This window comes from Symsagittifera roscoffensis, chromosome 6 (assembly GCF_963678635.1).
Source record: "Symsagittifera roscoffensis chromosome 6, txSymRosc1.1, whole genome shotgun sequence".
Lineage (NCBI taxonomy): Eukaryota > Metazoa > Xenacoelomorpha > Acoela > Convolutidae > Symsagittifera > Symsagittifera roscoffensis.
In genome coordinates this window covers 52,127,192-52,139,569 of record NC_087067.1, presented here as the reverse complement: position 1 = coordinate 52,139,569, position 12,378 = coordinate 52,127,192, and the positions used below count along the sequence as shown (strand labels likewise).

The 12,378-nt window shown below is 37.1% G+C and overlaps 1 long non-coding RNA gene across 1 annotated transcript; it reads right to left on the bottom strand.

Moving 5' to 3' along the window:
• Positions 1 to 905: 905 nt before the first annotated feature.
• On the bottom strand, positions 906 to 9,819 carry LOC134848913 (uncharacterized). The gene is made up of 3 exons (XR_010162967.1): positions 9,733 to 9,819; positions 1,220 to 1,400; positions 906 to 1,071 (listed from the first exon to the last, which is right to left on the bottom strand). It is a non-coding gene; the product is annotated as an uncharacterized LOC134848913 (long non-coding RNA).
• Positions 9,820 to 12,378: the final 2,559 nt, after the last annotated feature.

Genomic DNA, 12,378 nt, shown 5'->3' with positions numbered 1-12,378 from the left:
TTTTACAGTACAAATGAACTAAATTGAGTTTGTTCGGAAGATTTTAACTTCTCTCAAGCTTGTGGACATCAGAATAATTGAGAAAAAATAATCTAGTACTTTTCGAAATTTTCATCCAGTTTCTATCGTAAAAATGTTCAGACGGTTTTTAGTAAAGATAGGAACCGGATTTCACTGACATTCAACCAGAGGTGTGAGAACAATTGAAAATCTCGTTATTCGCTATTGCGACTACTTTAATCTTTTCTGGTCACTAATCTTTTTATTTAGTTCGCTATCGCTTTTTAAAAAGATGAACGAAGTTGAATTTCCGCAACAGAAAACTTGACAATTTTCTTAAACATAACAAAGTATGTTTGGATCTTTGTTCGTCTGTCAAGGATCAACTGCGACCTCAATAGGTGAAAAACTAGCCTGCTTGAGAGCTAGGCGAAATTTCGCGTGAATTTCCGTGAAGGGATGTCTAATGATATGGTTTTAATGCTAGTTTTTTTAGTTTTAAAAAATACCACTTATGGAAGCTCTGAAAAAATACTAAATTATAAGCCTCAGTCGCTATACTGACGCTGTTGCTTCTATGATCGATCACTATCGCTTTAGCTACTTGAACGTTCATTTTCAGTACGTTATCAGCATTGCTTTCGCTATCTCACCTCTACATAGACTACATTTTGCCTATTCTCCGACCCCTATTACCTTGTATGCTCTTCTTTATAAGTCTAAAACTATTTAATTGTTCCATTTATTTTTTGCGAATTAGATTTCGAATTAAGGCAGAATTTTGACTTAAAACTGACTATAAAGCTGCTTACAAATCAGATTCTATCTTATTTTTATTTTAGTTTATTTCCACAACTAAACAAAGTCTGCAGACAGAAAAAAGTGAAAAAGAGTCATTGGGGGGATGGTAATGTTGATTTTGTGAACCAAATGCACCACTTCAGTCCATGTATACAATAATGCAGCCATCGTTTTTCGGGTCAACTTGGTGATTCCAGCCCAGCTGAGAAGCCATGTTTAGCACAGCAGGTTTGATCTGCGGGACTCCGTTTTCTGAATGGATGCCTTTTCCTGGAACAAGTTAGAATCAATTTTAAGATCTTTGCCTGAATATGAAATAAAAACAAAGACAAACACAAAAAATGAAAAAAGACGAAGTGTTTTGCTGATTCAATGCAGTCCCCTAACAAGAAATGAAAAAAGTGAGTTAAATTTTTACCTGTTATCACTCTAAGCGCATTGTCTCCGTTGTTTTTGCATCGCGTGTAGAAATCCTCAACTTCAGAGCAAGCTTTGCTTTTGTTCAGCCCGTGCAGGTTCAAAAAAGGTAATCTAACACGTGACTTGAAGCGGCTTTGATTGCAGCGGACACTGGGAGAGCTTCGGTTTCTTCTTGGAGGCTAGAAACGCAGGGTGGGTTGTTTTTATAAAAGAAACATTGGAAATGTGACGATGGGACTAAAGCCCTTCCCGGGGTTAAACTTGAAGAAAATTATTTCGACATGTACCAATAATTGATGCTAATATGTAATTTTGTAGTATTTACCCAATAGCGAAGAATTTTATTAAAAAAAAATTCGGGAAAAATTCATCTGTTGATAGTTTTTAACGTTTTGAACAGGTTTAGAGTTCTTCGACTATCGATTTTAAGCCTTCAAACGAAGATTCAACAGACAATCTTTTTTAAGTTTTGGAAGAGAACGACATTTTTCTGAGGTGATGTGTTTCATTATGTTTAACCTTACGACCTTCGGTATTGCTTATATAACTGCCAACTATGTCTTGAACGGACCATCGATTGATCATTTTGTTGTTCGCGTTGGTTTGAGACGTTTTTGTTCTTGTTCTTTCAATTCATTAGCTAGTTGTACATAGATTTTTAATACCTAGATATACTATCCTAACATTTCTTTATGGTGCAGTCAGACGATTCGAGCCTGCGGGGAGTTCATTTATTCTGGCCGAACCACACTATGGAGCCGCCATGTTCCTAGACACACTGAAACGATCAACTCCAATTGTCGATTATAGCGATAGAGAATCAGGATTTTGACAACGTTATCGGAACAGAAAACCAGACTCCCAATTTAGAACAGGCAATAGGAAGCGAGCTGGACACGGAAAGAGTCAGTCAGGAGGCAAGGAAAATGAACACGATGAAACCCTACGAAGCCGACGAGGAACAGCGGATGAATGAAGAAAAGGAAAAAATTAATGGTTTGAGAAGAGCAGAAGTAGACAAGAAGTTAAGATCAATTTTATTCTTAGCACTTCGTTACAAAATAAAATAGGTATTCGCTCAAAATCACTCTAGATTAAGAATCTTATTAATCTTTTTCAAATAATTTTGGGGACCTCTTGAACCTAGCTTTCCACAAACCTCCGAATGTCACATTTGAACTTTACAACCTTTTAAATCGGATACAAAGAGATAGGGAATCTTTTGAGCACTTCTGAGAACCGTTATTCGACCTTGCCAGCACGTGTAACATTAGAGTGTCGGAACAAGCAGAGTAATATGAGAAGAGTAATATGAGTTATTATGAGAAATAATGAGGCCCAACGGAATCTACGATCAGCAACCATCAGTCCCCCGGAAAGCCTTAAGTCAGGCTTCGAACCATATAAAGTAAATAACCATATAAAGAAGGAACCAAATCTCAGCCTTGAAAGATAACATGGGTATGAATTGCGGAAAACCATTTACGAAGGAATACCTAAACGTCTGTCCAGCTAGAGAAACCATCCGTAAAAATCGTACTTCGAGAGTACACTTTGCGAACTTTTGTTGATCAAAGTTAAACGACCCAGTGTAAATATTGTAAATGGTTCTGTCCATACTGATAATTGTGAACACATCCCATTGGAAGATTCCTGGAGCAATATCCAATAAACGTGTAGACTAACACCTGGAACTAAAACGATGAGTGACGACAACGATTGTTCAGTTATTTGTATTAGACTTTTTATGACCTAAGTGGAATAGAAACTAAGAATTTTTGAATATAGGACTCGGATGGGAGATGTTTGTAAATATGAACATACTGTAAGTTCGGCAAGCCCAGTTAGCTTCTTAAAGCAAAATGTGTTACTTTTGAGCTGAAACTAAGTTACGAAAACTAAAGATACACCCAGTGGAAAAATGAATCAAATGGTTATACTGAAAGGTTAAGGACAATATAATTAAATTTTTTTTTCTGGAAAACCATAGTCAGAATTCAATCCAACGGGTGAAGATACGAAGAAGCTCGATTGTTCATCACAGAAGGACACAAAGAAATCTCTTGAGCATTGACAGTTCTCCAAAGCTTGGGATAGTAAGATACCTCAACCTGAAGATACACTAAGTAGTAAAGTGGATGTAGCAGATATATTGAGGGTTTACGGACAAAACAATTAATTATTTTTGGGCAAACCATAGTCAGAATTCAATTTAACGGGTGGCGATACAAAGAAACTCCCTTTTTTCATCACATGAGGACAAAAAAAAAGATCTTGGACAATGAAAATCCTCCAAAACTTGAGATAGAAGTAAAGCGAAAGAAGTGCCAGTACCACTCTTTTCAGTCAGCTACGCACCGGTAAGTCTAATAACCTAGCATGTTTGACAAATGAGTTTTTTACGAGTTTCAAAGATGTGTTTAATAAAATTGGCATGATACCTTGTGATAGGAAAGTTACTCAAATCCATTCTTCGCTAAACCGATACAAGCAAAATCCAGAAGAAAGCCATTATAATCTTTATCGGGAGTGAACAAAAAATTAAACAGAAAAGAAATCGAAGGCCATATTGAAATATTCGAGAAATGTGACGAGAAAGAGAAAACCAAAAGTCATAACCAGAAAGAAAGACGGCTCAATTAAACTTACATTATGTTCAAAGTTGCTGAACAACCAGATTTTTAAAATTAAATACCAGTTGCCAACCTCCATAAATTGATAAATAGTGTCGGACTTCAAATGTTCGAAAAGACGACGTGTAGTCCTGGCTTAGTAATCTCGACCTAATAAAGGCTTATAGCCAATTCAAACTGGGCTATAGAACTAGTAAACAATGCAAAATTTTGCATAAAACGAGCTTTCACTACGGGAACGATAAATTATTAACTGGATTTTATGAACAATGTGGTACGCTAAGCGAAAATCAAAGAGCCATGGACTCAATTTTAGAGAAATATGTTTCACAAACTGTTCTATAGACGACATACTAATTGCCTGAAAAGGAACATTAGAAGAATATAAAGCAAGTGCGTACAGAATACTCAAAAATCTAGACAAAAACAAAAAAATTGGTGGAAAAAAACGTGCGTTTTACCGGAAAGAGATAGAATGACTGGGTTTCAAATTTTCAGAAGCAGGAGAAGGGTTTTTGGTTGGTAAAGTTGATGCAAAAAAAACCTTCCAATACCGAAAAAGTATTTCCAATTAAACTTTCTGATATCAGATAAGTTTGTGGCTAGAGGAACCAATACATTAAAGTTCTAATGAACCATTCATTTCTAAAAACAAAACCATTCACAAAAACTAGTGAACCATTGGGACAACAGTCACTCTTTTGCACTTGAAAAGTTAAAGTGAGAACTAGTTAATATAACTGAAAACAGCCAATTTGACATCAAAGAAAGAACAAGAATAACGACAAATTTCTCGCGTAATGGATTGGGGGCTACCTTAAAACAGTTTCAAGGAGGACAGTGGAAAACTGGTGCGTTTGCTTCAAGAATTTTAAGCAACCATGAAATGACATAGTCAACCATTAGAAAAACCTTGAATTTTTTTTAGCTCAAAATTCGAAATTGTTACTGATCAAAAGGCTTCACTGTCTGCTCTTTCAGCTAAAAACAGCAAGGAAAAGATGCATAGCAGATGAACCCTTTGAAGAAGAAAACGTATTCAAAGATGAATCTCTTCTTAGAGAACACGCGGCCTTAGAAAAACGCTAGAAGGTAGATTTGACATTACCAGCATTACCAATATTTCTAGAAGAACACTTCTCAAAGAACCAACTGCAAATTATCAACAAGGACGACGGAATCATATGGGACTTGATAACGACAATTAAAATCGGCTGGCCAATGGGAATTTATGGATTGTACATAAAAATTATGAGAAAGACCTTCACACAAGGTTTGAGCTCTTACTTCTGGATAAGAAATTTGTGGTTTCAGCAGCAATTTGCGGAGCCTTTCGTTCGATGCTTCACGAATCCGACCCAAGCGAGAGTTGGGCATGATTAATTTGGTGGAATCCTTTTAGTGCCCGCACATCTCCAGAGATCTACCACCCCGGCAGGTCTTGCAGGCATTGCTTGAAAACCTGTAACACCCTTCAAGTTTTGTTAGGATCGGACAACACGAGCAAAATTCCGGATTTGTCTTTTGCCAGCTAAAAGTAATTTTAGATTTCGCCGGAACATTGGACGCTTTTTGGTGAAAAAGGCAATACATTCCTCTATCTATCGACATTTTTATCAAAATTCTCTGTCAATTATTATTGTCAACTTCACGGCTTTCCAACAAATTTAGAGTCGACCACCGGTCATGCTCTCAAAAATTTGCGTGAAAAGTAAACTACTGGCTATGTCGTACAAATTATCCAATTTGACTTCAATTTCGTCAACCAGAAAGTTTAAGTGGAACTTGAGAATTACCAAAAAACCGTCCATGGGTTGTACTCCATTTGAAAACCGCTTCAAATGTACTGCTGATACTAAGTGGAAAACTTGATTTCTTTTGATAACCACTTAGATCAAGAAAAATAACTTTCGTCAGACCCTTGTGCGAAAAATTGGGGGTTTCATGATGGGGCAGAGGATAGATACACAAACATGGACATGGATTTTTTGTCTGATTCCCAAAATCAAACCCCTTTGGCCTCGATCTCCCTAGGAAACCGTCCGACCCCGATTCTACCAGCTCAACAAAAATAATCAGCGCAGACAAAAATAACTTCTGGAGGTAATTTTTAGAAAGAAAACCAATAGTAAAAACGAAGATCCTTTCAACAATTCCAACAACGAAGCATTAATTGACTTCTCGGAACATACGGCTTAACTTGAAAATGGACGCATTTTATGCAAATCGGATTGAATTGTTAAAGGGAAAATTTGCCTTAAAATTTCTTAAATCACCACCCATATGTAGCGATTCTAACAATCCACGAAATTTAGCCGTGAAAAAAATAGAGCTAATGGACTTGTAGAAAGACATATGTACTGTGAAAAGGAAACTACTGGCTATGTCGTACAAATTATCCAAATTGACTTCAATTTTGTCAACCAGAAATTTTAATTGGTACTTGAGAATTACCAAAAAACCGTCCATGGGTTGTACTCCATTTGAAAACCGCTTCAAGTGTACTGCTGATACTAAGTGGAAAACTTGATTTCTTTTGATAACCACTTAGATCAAGAAAAATAATTTTCGTCAGACCCTTGTGCAAAAAATTGGGGGTTTCATGATGGGGCAGAGGATGGATACACAAACATGGACATGGATTTTTTGTCCGATTCCCAAAATCAACCCCTTTGGCCTCGATCTCCCTAGGAAACCGTCCGACCCCGATTCTACCAGCTCAACAAAGTTAATCGGTGCAGACAAAATTAACTTCTGGAGGTAATTTTTAGAAAGAAAACCAATAGTAAAAACGAAGATCCTTTCATCAATTCCATCAACGAAGCATTAATTGACTCCTCGGAACATACGGCTTAACTTGAAAATGGACGCATTTTATGCAAATCGGATTGAATTGTTAAAGGGAAAATTTGCCTTAAACTTTCTTATATCACCACCCATATGTAGCGATTCTAACAATCCACGAAATTCAGCCGTGAAAAAAAAATAGAGCTAATGGACTTGTAGAAAGACATTTGTACTGTGAAAAGTAAACTACTGGCTATCTCGTACAAATTATCCAAATTGACTTCAATTTCGTCAACCAGAAAAATTAATTGGAACTTGAGAATTACCAAAAAAACCGTCCATGGGTTGTACTCCATTTGAAAACCGCTTCAAATGTACTGCTGATACTAAGTGGAAAACTTGATTTCTTTTGATAACCACTTAGATCAAGAAAAATAATTTTCGTCAGACCCTTGTGCAAAAAATTGGGGGTTTCATGATGGGGCAGAGGATGGATACACAAACATGGACATGGATTTTTTGTCCGATTCCCAAAATCAACCCCTTTGGCCTCGATATCCCTAGGAAACCATCCGACCCCGATTCTACCAGCTCAACAAAGTTAATCGGTGCAGATAAAATTAACTTCTGGAGGTAATTTTTAGAAAGAAAGACAATAGTAAAAACGAAGATCCTTTCATCAATTCCATCAACGAAGCATTAATTGACTCCTCGGAACATACGGCTTAACTTGAAAATGGACGCATTTTATGCAAATTGGATCGAATTGTTAAAGTGAAATTTTGCCTTAAACTTTCTTTTATCACCACCCATATGTAGCGATTCTAACAATCCACGAAATTTAGTCGTGAAAAAAATAGAGCTAATGGACTTGTAGAAAGACATATGTACTGTGAAAAGTAAACTAATGGCTAGTCGTACAAATTATCCAAATTGACTTCAATTTCGTCAACCAAAAAGTTTAATTGGAACTTGAGAATTACCAAAAAACCGTCCATGGCTTGTCCAATTTCGTCAGACCCTTGTGCGAAAAATTGGGAGTTTCATGATGGGGCAGAGGATGGATACACAAACATGGACATGGATTTTTTGTCCGATTCCCAAAATCAACCCCCTTTGGCCTCGATCTCCCTAGGAAACCGTCCGACCCCGATTCTACCAGCTCAACAAAAATAATCGGTGCAGACAAAAATAACTTCTGGAGGTAACTTTTAGAAAGAAAACCAATAGTAAAAACGAAGATCCTTTCATCAATTCCATCAACGAAGCATTAATTGACTCCTCGGACATACGGCTTAACTTGAAAATGGACGCATTTTATGCAAATCGGATTGAATTGTTAAAGGGAAAATTTGCCTTAAATTTTCTTAAATCAACACCCTTTTGTAGCGATTCTAACAATCCACGAAAATTAGCCGTAAAAAAAATTGTTTCCACTCAAGAAAGCTATCCCGACCCCTACTCTCCAGAAGACAATGGCAACAAGCAGAGCGACGTTGACGCTTGGTACTACCCAACTCTCACAGGAAACAGTTATCATCCCAGACTCATCGCGGATTACCTCAGTTTCTTCTTCTACATCTTCTTCTGTAAACCTAAATTCGTCGGACGGCTTGATAGACGACTAGTTCAATGACGTCTCTAACACAATTGCTCCGATCTGCCACGTCACTGATCATATTATTGATCTGAGTTTTACCGGTGACGGAAATGTGACACATCCAGACACTGAGGGCCTAAGCTGGTCTTTCAAACCAGCTTCCTGCGTGGAACTTCCACAATTGTTTCGTTACTAGAACCATTTCTGATTGACAGCTCAACGGAGTAGATATCTCCTACTGTTCCCCAGACGAAGCCAACGCCTAGCTCCAGACAAAACGCGGGACCTACACAAATCTACGGAGAGCGTAGATATGTCAACAAAAGAGCAGAAAAAGGTAGCATCGACGGGCAGAATTTTGACATGGTGGCAGAAAAGATAGCATCCCAGGCTCCATATGCACCATCGTACTTCCTGACCCTACATTCAAAGTATCTGCAGAAACGGATTCTGATAGCCGAGACGACACTCACCTGGTCCTCCAGCAAATCGAACCCAGCCGGGGCAGTACAACCATTATCCATGGATTCAGCAACGTTGAGTTCACTCAGCGAAGCTAACTCCGTGCGGCATAACAGCGAAAAAAGCCATGGATAATACCAGCGAAATCTCTTCGACGATTGAAGAGGAACTGAGAAAGGCTTTAGAAGAATTTGACATTAGATTCAACTACAGTTCACTTTTCCAGCAGTACTTTATCTTAGCTTTTTTTTTATAATTAACACTAAACTGTTCTTCATCGGCTCTTCATCCACTTGAAGCATTTCTTCTCTCTTTTTCAGCGACTCAATTTTTGTACATTTTTATGTGTACATTGTGTAGTTTTGTTTCTTTTTTTTTCTTAACCTTTGTAGGCTACCCAAATTCTGTAAATTCACCCATTAAAACAATTTTTACCTATCAATCCCAAATGTAGTTACATATATTCGTTCTGTCTGTTTCCTTTTTTTTGTGCCGCTTGTAAACCTTATTCATCCTACTTAGAAGGGGGAGATCGGTGTATACAGAAAAATTTTAGATTAATTGTAAACTTTTAATTTATCTTTTCGGGGAGTGTTGTGATTTGTTTCATTATGTTTTAGGCTTACGACCTTCGATATTGATTAGATACCTGCCAACTATGTCATGAGGTGACCATCGGTCGATAATTTCACTGTACGTATTAGTTTGAGAACAGACATTTTATTTAACACTTTTTCATTCTTATTGTTTCAATCTTTTTGTTAGTGTACTTAGACTGTCCATACCAAGATTTACTATCCTAACATTTTCTTACTTTCAGTAAAATGTGTTCGCTTTTTCTAATTATGCAGCTCAAAATATAGCAAATCATTTTCGAGATCTATTAAGAATATAAAGAAATCTGACTCTAATTTGAGATTTGACCCAAACTAGAGGGCGCTGACAAACGGTTGATGTATTAAGAAAAAAGTATGGTAATCAAGAAAGTTATGTTTTTTTGGTTTGAAGCTGTTTGATGTTAAATTTTACCAGAGAAAAACTGTCTTCTTCTTTATTGCGTTCCTTGCGTCTCTTGTTGCACAAAATCAGAGCCAACGCGCCAACCACCAAAATAGCTGTTGCGAATCTTACTATTCGTCTTATTTCATTTAATTAGTTTTAAAGTTTCTTAACTGGTTAATTTAGATATGACCTTGTTATCTTCATTCTCTCCGACGGAGAGAATGACCGTTCACTTTTTTAATGTTTTAACTCAGAGATTAATTCATTTTTTAAACTTATCTTATTTGTAACTAAGTAGAATTAACCGTAACAAAGGAACATTTTATCATGGCGCAGTCAAACAGCAACGAATCAAACGTGAGAGGTATACCTTCATTTTGGCAGAACCACACAGTGGACCCACCAATTCCTTGGGAAGAGTGGAGCGATCTATTCCAGCTAGCGATAATCGCAAAAGAGAATATCGACATCGAAAATCTCTTGAATCCAACGGAACGATATCACCCACCTCCCCCAACATTGGAAAATCCGCCGGAAAACGAATCCGACGCTCAAAAAACATCACGCATCGAGAGGAATATCCAAGAACAAAAGAGATTCGATGATGAAGAAATGGCCTCAATAAAGTTAGAAACCAAGAAATTCAACGGTATGAGACTGGAAGAGGCGGACAAAAAACTAAGATCCATACTTTATCTAGCCCTTGGAAACGAAGGAAAGAAAATATTCGGCCAGAAGTTCACAAGAGTCAAAGTTCTACAAATTTCTTTCAAAGAATTTTGGGACAATTTGTCCACAGCTTTTGTGAGAAAAACAAACATAACCTTCGAAAGACACAAACTCTTAAACAGAAAACAGAGGGACAGAGAATCATTAGAACAATTCTGGGGGGCACTGGCTGAAATGGCAAAACGATGTAACATTCCCACAGGAGAAGATGAATGGATTAGAGATATTTTTATTAATAACATGAAGAATTCAGATATCCAACGGAAACTTCTCACGGAAACATTACCGCCACTAGAAGCCTTAAACGTAGCCCTGATTGATGAAAAAGGAATTACAAACCACATGAAGATGACGAGTACTTTTAAATCCAGCGGATATTCTTCCAACAAATCTTTTAATCATTTTAATGTAAAAAGAGAACCCACCCTAAACATCGAAAGAAACAACACATGTATGAAATGCGGCGGAATCTTTACAAAAGGACATCTAGCGGTTTGCCCGGCTAAAGATACAACATGTACGACTTGTAAATATCGAGGACATTTTACTAGACTTTGTAAATCACGCCGTAAAAATGTAAATATTGTGGATAGACAAATTGTAAATAATACGGATCATCATTATCCTTCGGAACAACCAGATGTACATATTGACCACGCTAATAGAGAATGCTGTGGAGTAATAAATGCATGGTCAGAGTCAGGACAAAGCGATAACGACGATTACTCAGTATTAAACGTAACAACTATCTACGATGATCAAGGAAAGGAGATAAAGAAACTACTAAATATCGGCTTAGGAAATGAAAACCAAGTAATTCTGAACATACAGGTGGATTCAGCAAGCCCTGTAAGCTTCCTTAAACAGAATGTATTACACGAGTTGAGACTACGAGACCCCTACGTGAAAATATATCCAGTGGATAAAGCTACCAAGGAACTCTATTGTGGATTTACGAACAATGCAATAAATATCACTGGAAAAGTAATTGTCCCAATTTTCTCAAATGGATGGTCCCACAAGGAATGCCACTTCTTTCTAACTCAAGGTCATGAAAGAAACATCTTGGGAATTGACAATTTACCAAAAGTCGGAATCGAAGTTTCACAAAAACAATACGCAACACTCACCAACAAGAGAACTTGTAAGTTTATCAATTCCGTTATTTCACTTGACATAGATCATGAAATAGAAATGAGTGGAAAAACCTTCAAACAACTATTCCTTCGGATTGGAAAAATAAAGAATCAAACAAAAATAACACATTTTCATGAACCATTAAAGCCAATTCAACTAAAAGGCAGGAGGGTCCCTTTACACTTACTAGACTCAGTAAAAACAGAATTATACAGGCTTAAATCCGAAGGACACATCAAAAAATTAGAAAACTGTGACGAGGACAGATTTATTAGTCCGATAGTTATTACTTGTAAAAAAGACAAATCGATAAAGCTAGCCCTTGATTCAAAATTCATCAACAAACAAATATACAAGAACAAATATCAGATGCCTAATATACACGAATTAGTTGATAACGTGGCGGCTCAAATTTCGGACAATTCCGCCGGAGAAGTATGGTTTACAAACCTAGACCTAAAGAACGCATATAGTCAACTCGCACTGGACAATTTTACTAGCAGCCAATGCAACTTTAGTCTAGTCGGCGGAGATATAACAGGCACTTATCAATTTTTAACGGGTTTTTACGGACTCGGCGATATGCCAAACGAGTTTCAGAGAGTCATGGACTCAACTTTGGGAAACATTCCTTTTACAAATTGCTACCTCGACGATATATTAGTCGCTTCCAAAGGAAGTTTTAACGATCACAAGAAAATCGTTTACAAAATTTTATCAACGTTAGACACTTACAATTTCGCAGTTAAATGGTCGAAGTGCAAATTCTTCCAAAAAGAAATTGAATGGCTCGGTTTTAAAATATCG